Source organism: Austrofundulus limnaeus, unplaced genomic scaffold (assembly GCF_001266775.1).
Source record: "Austrofundulus limnaeus strain Quisiro unplaced genomic scaffold, Austrofundulus_limnaeus-1.0 Scaffold85, whole genome shotgun sequence".
Lineage (NCBI taxonomy): Eukaryota > Metazoa > Chordata > Actinopteri > Cyprinodontiformes > Rivulidae > Austrofundulus > Austrofundulus limnaeus.
The window spans coordinates 1,265,354-1,275,572 of NW_013952487.1; positions in this window are offsets into that span (position 1 = coordinate 1,265,354).

Sequence of the window (10,219 nt, forward strand, 5' to 3'; positions counted from 1 at the left end):
AACAACATGTGCGACCACACCCAGCCCCCTTCTCTGCAGCTGCAGCTCTTTGTTCTGCACGGAGCCCTAAACTCGACGAAAAACGCTATTTTTTAACCCCAATATAAACACAGATACACCAAAACACAAACAGAAACGCTAGCATGACAAAGAAATTTGATTCTAGACACGAAAAAGACTCAGAAACAATCTGAATTCTACACACATATGATCCACGCTCTCCACACAGGCTCACAGCTGCATTTAAGAAAGAAAAAATGCAAAACAGACCGAATCCTGTTCGTGACGCCATTCTTGTAGTGTCTCTTTCTGGTCCCTGGTTCCGTTTCTGCTCGGTTCGGCTGGGCTTGTCAGCTGCTGGACTCTGCTCTTTCCCTCGTCTGCTCACTTCTGGGGCTGATGCTGTCGGTGGCTCGGCTGTCGACTGGCTGCTTCGGAGCTGGGCCGGCTGGCTGGTTCCGCTGTCGGTGGCTTCTCCTCTGAAGACTTGTCGACTGTCGATAAAGCTCTAATCTAACATTTGAATCACGAAGAGACGATTTCCTCAGCTTTGGACATCGTTTATTTACGAGAGAGAAATGAAAAGCGTCTACATAGCTCAGATGTTTTACTCTAACTCCTGCCCTCCGAAGTGTGCGCGTGCCCCTGAGACAAGCGTGAGCGTGCCTGGCTCGTTCACGTATTAAAGGGCCATACATGAAAATTCACCACAGAGTTAAATTAAACTTTTTAGTTGTTGAATAGCTTTTCCTGTTAGCCCAGCTCAGATTACATTATGTTAGCTTCAGTGGTGCTGAAAAATCAGTACATGCCTTGTGATTATGTTTTTATGTATCAATTCAAACATATTTAGCTAGCAAGTTAAATATTTAACTTGCAACCTAAATATTTAGGTGGCTAGCTAAATATTTAATTTGTAAGTTAAATATTTAATTTATAAACTATGACATTTATAAATGTATGAATCATACGGTGAAAAACTGATTTTGAAAAATAAATCTGTGCTTTTTTTCTTATAAAAGGCTAAATAATACAAAAATATTGGTGGTAATTTTTGACTGTGTAACTTTACAAACGGCACCCCATATGAAACAGCTCTACACTCAGCCACAGGTTGTTGCAGGTTGTTGTTRTTGTTGCACATCAGGTCAAAGGTCGTTGCTACTTAGTGTTTCTGTTTGTTATCACTTTAAAGATTCTATTATCCTGCTCCTTTTCARTCCAGTGCCTCTCACCATCTTTTCACTCATCCCTTCATCCAACCCTTTCATCTGTCTAATCCTCACATTTCCATCTTTCCTATCCTACCTGTTTCTCCCTCCATCCTCCCCCCTCCCTCTCTGTCCTCTGGCTTTCAGAGAACAGAAGCTGGCTTAGGAGGGGAGGAGAGCGAAAGGAATCAATAAAGCATGATTTATTGATCACTAAAAATGATGGTGCTCATTAGCCCCCCAACGGGACATCAGCATTAAGCAGATGACAAAATGTCACCAGTCCTCACCCCGCCCCACCTGACCAACCTACCCAACAACAACAACAACACAAAAAACCAAACCTGGCCACCAACAGGTCCACCTTCTTAACGTGTGATGGATGCAGGACAGAAGGATGAACGTCTGATAGATTCTAACAAGACTTTGATTTTTTCCCTCCTTATGTTAGAAAGTGTTAGATTTGGTGCCAGTTCTGACTGAATTTAAGCTTTGCTTAAAGGATRAAATGTCAGCAATGTTCTCTGATAATATTTAGGAATTTACTTCCAGAACACAAAATATTTGCTGAAAATCATCCGATCTGAAAACATTTTGTTACATTCTGAAGCCAGAGCCACTGCTCTGAACAGGAATAAAACGCGAATCCTCAAAAGTTGGAGAGGTGTTTCACTCTGAGCCACATTTTCCTCACCCTTTACATTGATTAAGAATACATTGCTTATTATCTTTTTCTAATGTGAAAAACTGCCCAAACAGATGTTTAATCCCAACTGCACAGAGTTTTWTTCTTCGGTTTGCTGGTGGTGTGTTTGTGCCTTTCAGGTCACACATTAAACTGCAGAGTGCCCCACCGGGTGTTAGACAATCCCTCATGTCCGGCTGTGTGAGTGTGTCAYTGGGAGGAAGGGAGGGGTCCGGGGACGGCCCCAGGAAGGGCTGAACGGATGCTTCATCACCCGATGGCCAACCTCTCACAATGATGCATGAAGCCCGGCAGGATGTGGTGCACGGACCTCTGAGACCGAAACAACACACACACACACGCGCACACACACACACACACACACACACACACACACACCTGAGACGTGAGGACGTCTCATCCAGCTCCAGTAAAATTCGACTCTGGTCTCGATTTTTGTTTGAGAAAGTAAAAATGCTTCACATAATAACCCAGTTCAAAAAGATAATTAAATAATATTTCTGAAAYATTACAGGATGTTTCTTTAACAGTACCATTTATGGTAAAAATGTAAAATTGACTGCATCTCACTAAGGTCAAACGTGTTGTTTGGTTTCAACAAGTTTGGAGTTTTGTTGGTAGAATGAACTGAACAGCAACATTAGAATAAAAACACTTGAAGGTAAAAAGAGAAATGAAACCATCAGTAATTACCTGCATTGTTCAAATGTTTCTCAACACTTCCCTGTCTGAATCACATACAAATATTCAAAACAAAAAGGAAAGGAAAATTTAAGAGTGACACAAAACTGCAAAGATTCCCTGTGAAAATCCTCTGAGTTGGATGAAAAAGTGTTAAAATCAGGGCACAAAAGGACCAGTGTGTGAAGTGTAAAGTGCTGTTTTCCAAACCAAATCAGCGCCAACATGCGTGGAGTAAAAAGTCCGGTTACAACGGGCCATTCCTCAGTAAACAAATGTCTGAGACCAGGCGTTAGCTTGGCGACGAGGCCTCCAAACGTTTAATAATGGCAGCCGCGGCAAGCTGTCCATCTGCCCACCGTTCACTGAGCCTCTTCAAATCAATGCTGGAAATTAGGAATTTTCCTCCTCACCACTTTTGTTCATTTTACAAACTGGAAGAAAGAAAAAACGTTGCATAAAACTTCTCTGTTGCTTGTTTATGTAGGCAGTGGTGATGTTTAATCTTAATTAAATTATTTCTTAATGTGTCTTAATGTCCAAATTCATCTGTGACCAAGAAAAGAAAGTCATTACTTTGTGAAGTTTACGACTGATAACCCAAATACTCTTTATTTAGTATAGAGTATCTCATTGTAGAGAAGATGCAAAACAAACAAAAAGAGAAAAAAAAGGATCATCCTGGTTTGAAACACACACACAAAAAAATAAATAAAAAGTAGTATCACATTTCTGTGAGGTGTGAGAAAGAGCGAGTGCAAAAAGATGCATTTCTTTTGGCCAAGTGGTCAACAGACGGACCGCTAAAGGCCTTGATGTTTCCCTCACATGGTGTTTAACACTACCTCACAGCCGCCAGACGCCTGGTCACTTCAAATGCCTCCAACTGAAGCAAAACACCCATTTGGGGATTCAGTCTGTGGAAAAAGCTGCCACTTACAGGAGTACTGTCACTTCTTGATTTTAGCTAAGCTGTTGAGTTTCTGATGGCTCGGTTACTTTAGCCGCTCGCTGCTCTTCACTTCGTCCAATATTACCACAGGTTTTTATTCACCCACTGGAATTAAATGGAAACAAATGAGCTAAAAGCTGCTGAATGTGTAAKTTTTATTTTATTTATTTATTTTGGTTTTAACATGATTAGCATTTAAATATTAATTTATCCTAACAACCTAATGCAATCACTTKTTGGGTTTCTCAAAAAGTTTAGCCAATTTTTTGTGTTATTGTTAAAGGTCCAGWATTACTGTAAGTGTTTCCTATGGTGTATTCACATAGGAAGGTCCTTTGGTCCAATTGTTTGGTTCGGACCAAAGCAGACTTTATGTTTTTCATTTGGTGTGGTTTGCATTCACATTGTGCTTTTTTGCAAGTGGACTATAATTGATAAAAGCCATGCAGGTGATGGTCATGAGGGCAGAAATGATGGGAGCAGGACAGAGCACAGACTTGGAAATAAAGATAAAATAAGACAAGATAAGATCATATAAGATCAGATCAGATAAGATAAGATAAAACTTTTGATCCCACAGTGGGGAAATTTGCACATTACTGCAGCTTAAAACAGGAGYGGCTGAGAAGAATAATGAAAAATAAATAAAAGATAAACAAAAACAACCCCACAATAAACACATGTGATATATAGTAATGTACATATACCAATGCACGTATACACATATACATAAATGCATATGCATATTTATATACATATACTGTTAATACAACTGACTAAGAATATCAAGAGCAGCTCATTCAGTGATGGTTTTGCAATGAAATTCTTATAATTTAGGGACAACGTTGTTTGGGTCAGGGAACAAGGAGACAGATCGTGGAATAATCTGGAAAATGATGTGAAAAGTGCCAAATCAAAGTACATGTTCAAGAGAATGATAAAGGTTGGATTGTTGAAAAATATGAAACAGTATAATGTGTAGCCATATAATTTGTTGTTCTAGAAAGATTAGATGTTCATGTTTTGCTTTAACTAAAGATTACTGTTGTTTGAATTGAGGAAAAAAGGGGCATATGATTTTTGTTCTCTCTGCTTCCTTTCATTTTGTTGTGTTTGTATTTTTTTTATTTTTATTGTAAATAAAATTTTGTTTTTTAATGAAATGAATAAAATTTCTGAAATGAAAAAAAAAAGAGAAAACCTTGTCTCCTTTGGGTTGTGGGACATTACTATCCCAAAATTATGGTGACAACAATGTTTGTGTACTTCTGAGTAGGGGTGTCCCGATTCGATATCGGATATCGGTCCGATATCAGCCAAAAAATGAGTATCGGATTTTATCGGCCTGCATAAAAAATGTCCGATATAAGCGCTCCGATATTAGCAGTTCAATCCAGCAGTCCACTGACTCCGCTCCAGTGTTTCTATCCAGCAGCACTTGGATCCGGCTTGTAGCGCTCACGTGATCATAACAACATGCTGTGCTAACAAGTTAGCAAGAATGTCAGCAGAACTTTCTGTTTTCATCAGAAACAGAGTTGCAGCTAAGTGTAAAGTTGTCACGCACAAGTTTTCCGAGGGGGAACAGGACCGTGAACGTTTTAAACCAGAACGACAACTACGCTCCACCCTGGCAGCAGCTTTGTGGTTCAGCTCGGTTTGTTCAGCCTAGGTCCAGTTACCGCACACAGCCGCGCTGTTTCGGAACCTCCTCTCTGGTCCAGTCAGTGGTTCTAAGCTGGCAGAAGCGAGGACAGCACGCTTACAGTTTTGACATCCCATGGATTAGCTCTGGGATTGATTGACAGAAGAAAGGAGAGCGCAGCTTTTGTTTTGGAATATGAGCGCGACATGACGAGAGCAGTGATAAAAACTGCTCCCTGCAGGAGAGAGAGGCTGATCTCCACATGATGCTCAGAAAATGCAGCAGTAAGAAAGGTAGCTATCAATTTAAATAACTGACTAATTCTTACTATTTATTTTTTGCTTTTGTAATAAGTGATGTTTAATCTGTTTACACACTTGTTTGAGTGAAGATTAAGTGTAATGATCACGTTGTTTTGGTTACAGTCAGTAAAATTGTAGCTGTGGACTCAACTTTGAACAGACAATAATGTGGGGCTTTGTTTTGTCCCCACCTTCAGTTTTTTCCACCATAAAGCAGCACAAGGCTGACAGATGGTAAAAAAATATATAACTGGAGTGATTATGAATTATTTTACACTTTAAAAGTACATTTTGTTTTTATTATGTTATTTTTTTCAGGGTATTATAATTTATTTTATTAAATTGTAGAATGTTCTTCAGTTTAAAATGTATGTGATCCATTGGTTAAAAATAAATGGGTCAGTTTTTCTCATACCTACTCTTTTTCACTGTTTGACTTGATCAAGATTTTTCTAAGATTTTACACTACAAAATAGGTAAAAGTGCGTGACTTGTACTGTTTTGGTAACGGGTCAATATCGGTATCGGACATTTCTCAAAGTTGTAATATGGTATCGTATCGGAAGTGAAAAAGTGGTATCGGGACATCCCTACTTCTGAGTGTTGGAATTGCTTTTTTTATTAATAATCTTATTACTCCACTGTGAAATTCCGTTTTGTTCAGAAAGTTAACATAGGTAAAGTGACTCACAGGCAGAGGGTTACTTCCTGAGATGAAGTCATATCATTAGATGTCATCCTTGGGAAGCTTGAAGAGAGTGTAGCTTCCTTGGCCTCTGAAAATTTATTTCCGTGAAGACATTTTGCAATCTGAAAACAACTGCTGTTAGTTTTACAGCTCAGCATATGTACAGCATTGCTAGTTGTTGCTAATGATAGCCTGCAGGAGTCATAGGGGAGGTGTCCTCTGTGATGAGGAAGCTCAGCTTGGAGACACAGCCCAGAGGAGGGGCTGCTCCTAAAAGGTGGTTCTAGGTCCAACCAGTCGTTTTTGTACTCCTGAATAGCTACCACAGGATGTGACAGGATTTCACAAACCTGTATGAATGAGTCAAAGCAACACTCTGTGTATGGTTTTGATAAGGGGATAAAATTACAACATGATATAAAGCTAAAAAATAGTTTTTTCATGATATTTACCCTTTAAAACAAAACTAAAACTGGAAATTTTATGTTCAGAGCCTCCCTTCCTGCTGAGGCGTTGGGGATGTGAGGACAAATATTTACTTGTGTGTTTTCTTGTTGGGAGGAATAATACAAGAAGCAAATGCCGCCATGTTTCTGGAGGCAGAGGTTTGAACCAACTTTATTCAGTACAGATTCAATGACACTAAAGCAGGAAGATGATATGAAGCATGAAAATGTAAAACAAAAGCAGTAAAACTTGAGCTGGCTGCAGCTGACGTGAGATTGTCCTGCTGACTTTCTAAGGTTTTGTAATTATAAACCTCACCAACAACACGTTCACTTTCTTCTGTTTTACTTTTCCTTTGCCCACATTTTTGTCTTGATCCATGAAATAAAAAGAAAGGAAGCAGCAGGAGGTGTCAGGCAGGTGAAAAGGCTGTGATGCAGTTTGTGTTTGCTGCTGTGACACTTCTACACCAAAGTGTGTACACACTCACACACACATTAGCATAAAACAGCTTTGCATATGATCTGAGCACTTTCCACAACGCTCCAGACGACACACAGAGTGCGAGTTGAGAGGGAATAAATTAAAGCTCTTGCCTTTTTTTTTAAATTTATTTTTCTAGAAAGCCACTTGCTGTCAACATCCTGCAACTACAGCCGACACCTCCCCAGTTCAGGGTGGGTTTATAATCCTCTTTAACACACTTAAACAAGCACACGGCACATTCAGGTGCTCTCTCTGGACTCTTACTCTTGATGTGTTTTTCTTCACTGCTTTGTTCCAGTTTTGACTTTATTAGGAGTTATAATAAGGAAAAAACAGCATAAAATATAGAAAACTATACAGTATACAGAAAATAACTTTGATCTCAACTCAACCTTAACTTAGTATAAATGTGTTTTATTTCATCATCAATACATTTTATTGACTTCCTGGAACACTCTTGACAGATTTTTATTAAAAATGATTGAATATTTTATATTAGGAACAGGAAATAGGAATTGTGTTTAGCCCAAAATAGATAATTTTACGTTTGTTTTATACATCAATTGTTGTATCTGTGAGCTACAACATGAGGTCATACACCTAGTGTATAACCCACCCCTCTCATATGGATTAAAAATTAATTCGCATTGAGCTCAATCAGATCAGAATAATCCGAACGGGCTGTTTATGTAACAGTTATGGGCGACGCAGCTAACTGCAGCTACAAAAGCAGCATCAGAAGATGGTTCTTTATGGAGCCTGAGGTATGAATGAAGACACAAAGCAATGGTTTTAGTTTTAGTGTATATATTAATGATTTAAAGAATAAAAAAACCAAAACAATTACAAATACACAATGAGAGACAAATTAATTCAACTAAATCAATTCAAAGATCAAAGAGTTCTTGTCCTTTTTCCTAGCTCGCCATCCTTGGGTTCAGAAGAGGATCTGATCCATAATATAAAAAAAAAAAACGACCTAAAAGGCCAAAAAACATTAATTGTTTAAAAAAATTATGTGCAAACATACAAATGCAATTATTAAATATCTAATATTTAAACTAAACATTTCAGTCAGGTTAAATTAATCATATTTTAGATAAACAAAAAGAATATCAATCATATTTCAAACTAATCAATTTAATGTTAAAGTTGACAAGTTGAAATCAAAGTACACTTTCAAAATATCAATCAAGGAAAATAAAATAACTCATATACTCAAGCAGAGTGGGGAAAAGAAAAAAAATAATTAAATAAATTATATTGCGCAATATCAACTTAAATGTAACTACAGCCTATTTTAAATCAATTTCATTCATTACAAAAGTAATGAAATTGGAAAAGAAATCTCGCACAAAACCAACGATCATGTTACCTTTGATCAGTGTGGGCCGTATTAGACTGCGATCAGCTGTGATAATCCCGGTGACGGCCCAGGTAACAACCGCCAACAGTTCTAATAAAACAACGCTCCAATGAGCAATCGAACAAAATTTTCATGCTGAACAATACTGCTATCGTACAAGAAAACTCACGAATGGTTCAAATCAGTTGTTGCAGAGATTTGGGTGAATTTCCAGGATGAAATTATCAGCAAGACGCCAACAGCCAGCCACAATCACAGTGGAACAGGTGGTGTTTCAACTTCACTGGAGGCGGGGCTTTAAATAAGTTGCAGAGTTTGGGGCAAGACAGGAAGTGAGCCCGCAAAAATAAGTCTTGATCAATTGCGGGTTACATTTACATGACGCATTTTTGTTCTGAACAGCCGTTTAATCTGATTACTTTTGTCCATGTAAACTTAGCTATTGTTTGCACTCGTTCTGATTGTTTTGTGGTGTATTTTCATGTACTGTCTCTTTAAGAACTGTGGACGCGCTTGGAGCGGGGGCCCCCGCCCCAAGCGCGTCCACAGTTCTTAAAGAGACAGTACATGAAAATACACCACAGTTTGAAGAGAGGCACAATATCCTGAAATATATGCAGAATTATAAAGTAGTGACCAAATTATGGTTGCCTTAATGTAGTGATCCTAAATGTGAAAAAATGCCTCATTTTACGGCAGTCTCCCCAGGTGTCTGCTGAGCCTCTCTCCTAATAGTCCTAGTCTGGGTGAGTTCTCTTGGTTTGGTCTTGTAGTTGTAAAGCTTGTTGAACTGTGAGCCTTTACCCAGAACCAATTTATCTTGGGACATTCTGTCAGACAATAGAGTTTCTGGGATCCACGGGACACTCAGACTTTCTCTGCACAATGAAGTGATGATTCATAGACTGAGGAGGAGTTCAGTGTGGAATTAATGTTCCTCCACATCAAAAGGAGATCGTTAAGCTGATTTGGACATTAGAAGACATTGCCGAAAATGTTTTCTCTTTTGTTTACAGGTAAATCCAAATATGTCTTGTGTGAGAATGAGTRTGAACAATTTTTTTAATTCAAATAATTACTTTTGTCTGAGCAAAGAAACAAAAMATGTGAAATTCAACCGAAAACATGATCTGGTTGTCAAGTCAGACACTTTAAGGTTTTAATTGCTTCTAATTTCTGCTAAAAGCAACAATACAGCACCTGAAATTCATTTTATTCTCCTTCTGGATGAAGAAAGTCTTCAGTCCTCTCAGGCCTGTGAGCTTTAAATCACTGCAGATGAAAGTTGCACCGCTCTGAAGAATAAAACGGCATGTGGCGGTTGTTATGTAGCATCGCTGTGTAAACTTCTGAGGGCTCACTCGTGTGCAGCCCAGAAAGTGTTGGCAGATGTTAAAGCATTAAAAAAAAAAGAGAGGAACACAGTGATGGCGAAGATGGAAGAGGGGAGGAGAGAAAGGGGCAGAAGTGATGATGGAGGAGGTGAAGCCTGAGGGGAGGTGAAGCCTGAGGGGACAGACGAAGAGGAGGAGACTCGGAGGAGGATAAAGAGCTGTGTAACAGGCAAAGATGTTGCCGTGTGTCCCGGTGGATTGTGGGAGTCAGCGGTGCAGCTCTGCAGAACCTGTGCTCAGCAGAGTGTTTACATTAATGAGCTGAGAGCTGCTCCGAGTCTCCCAACACACACACACACACACACACACACACACACACACACACACACACACACACACAC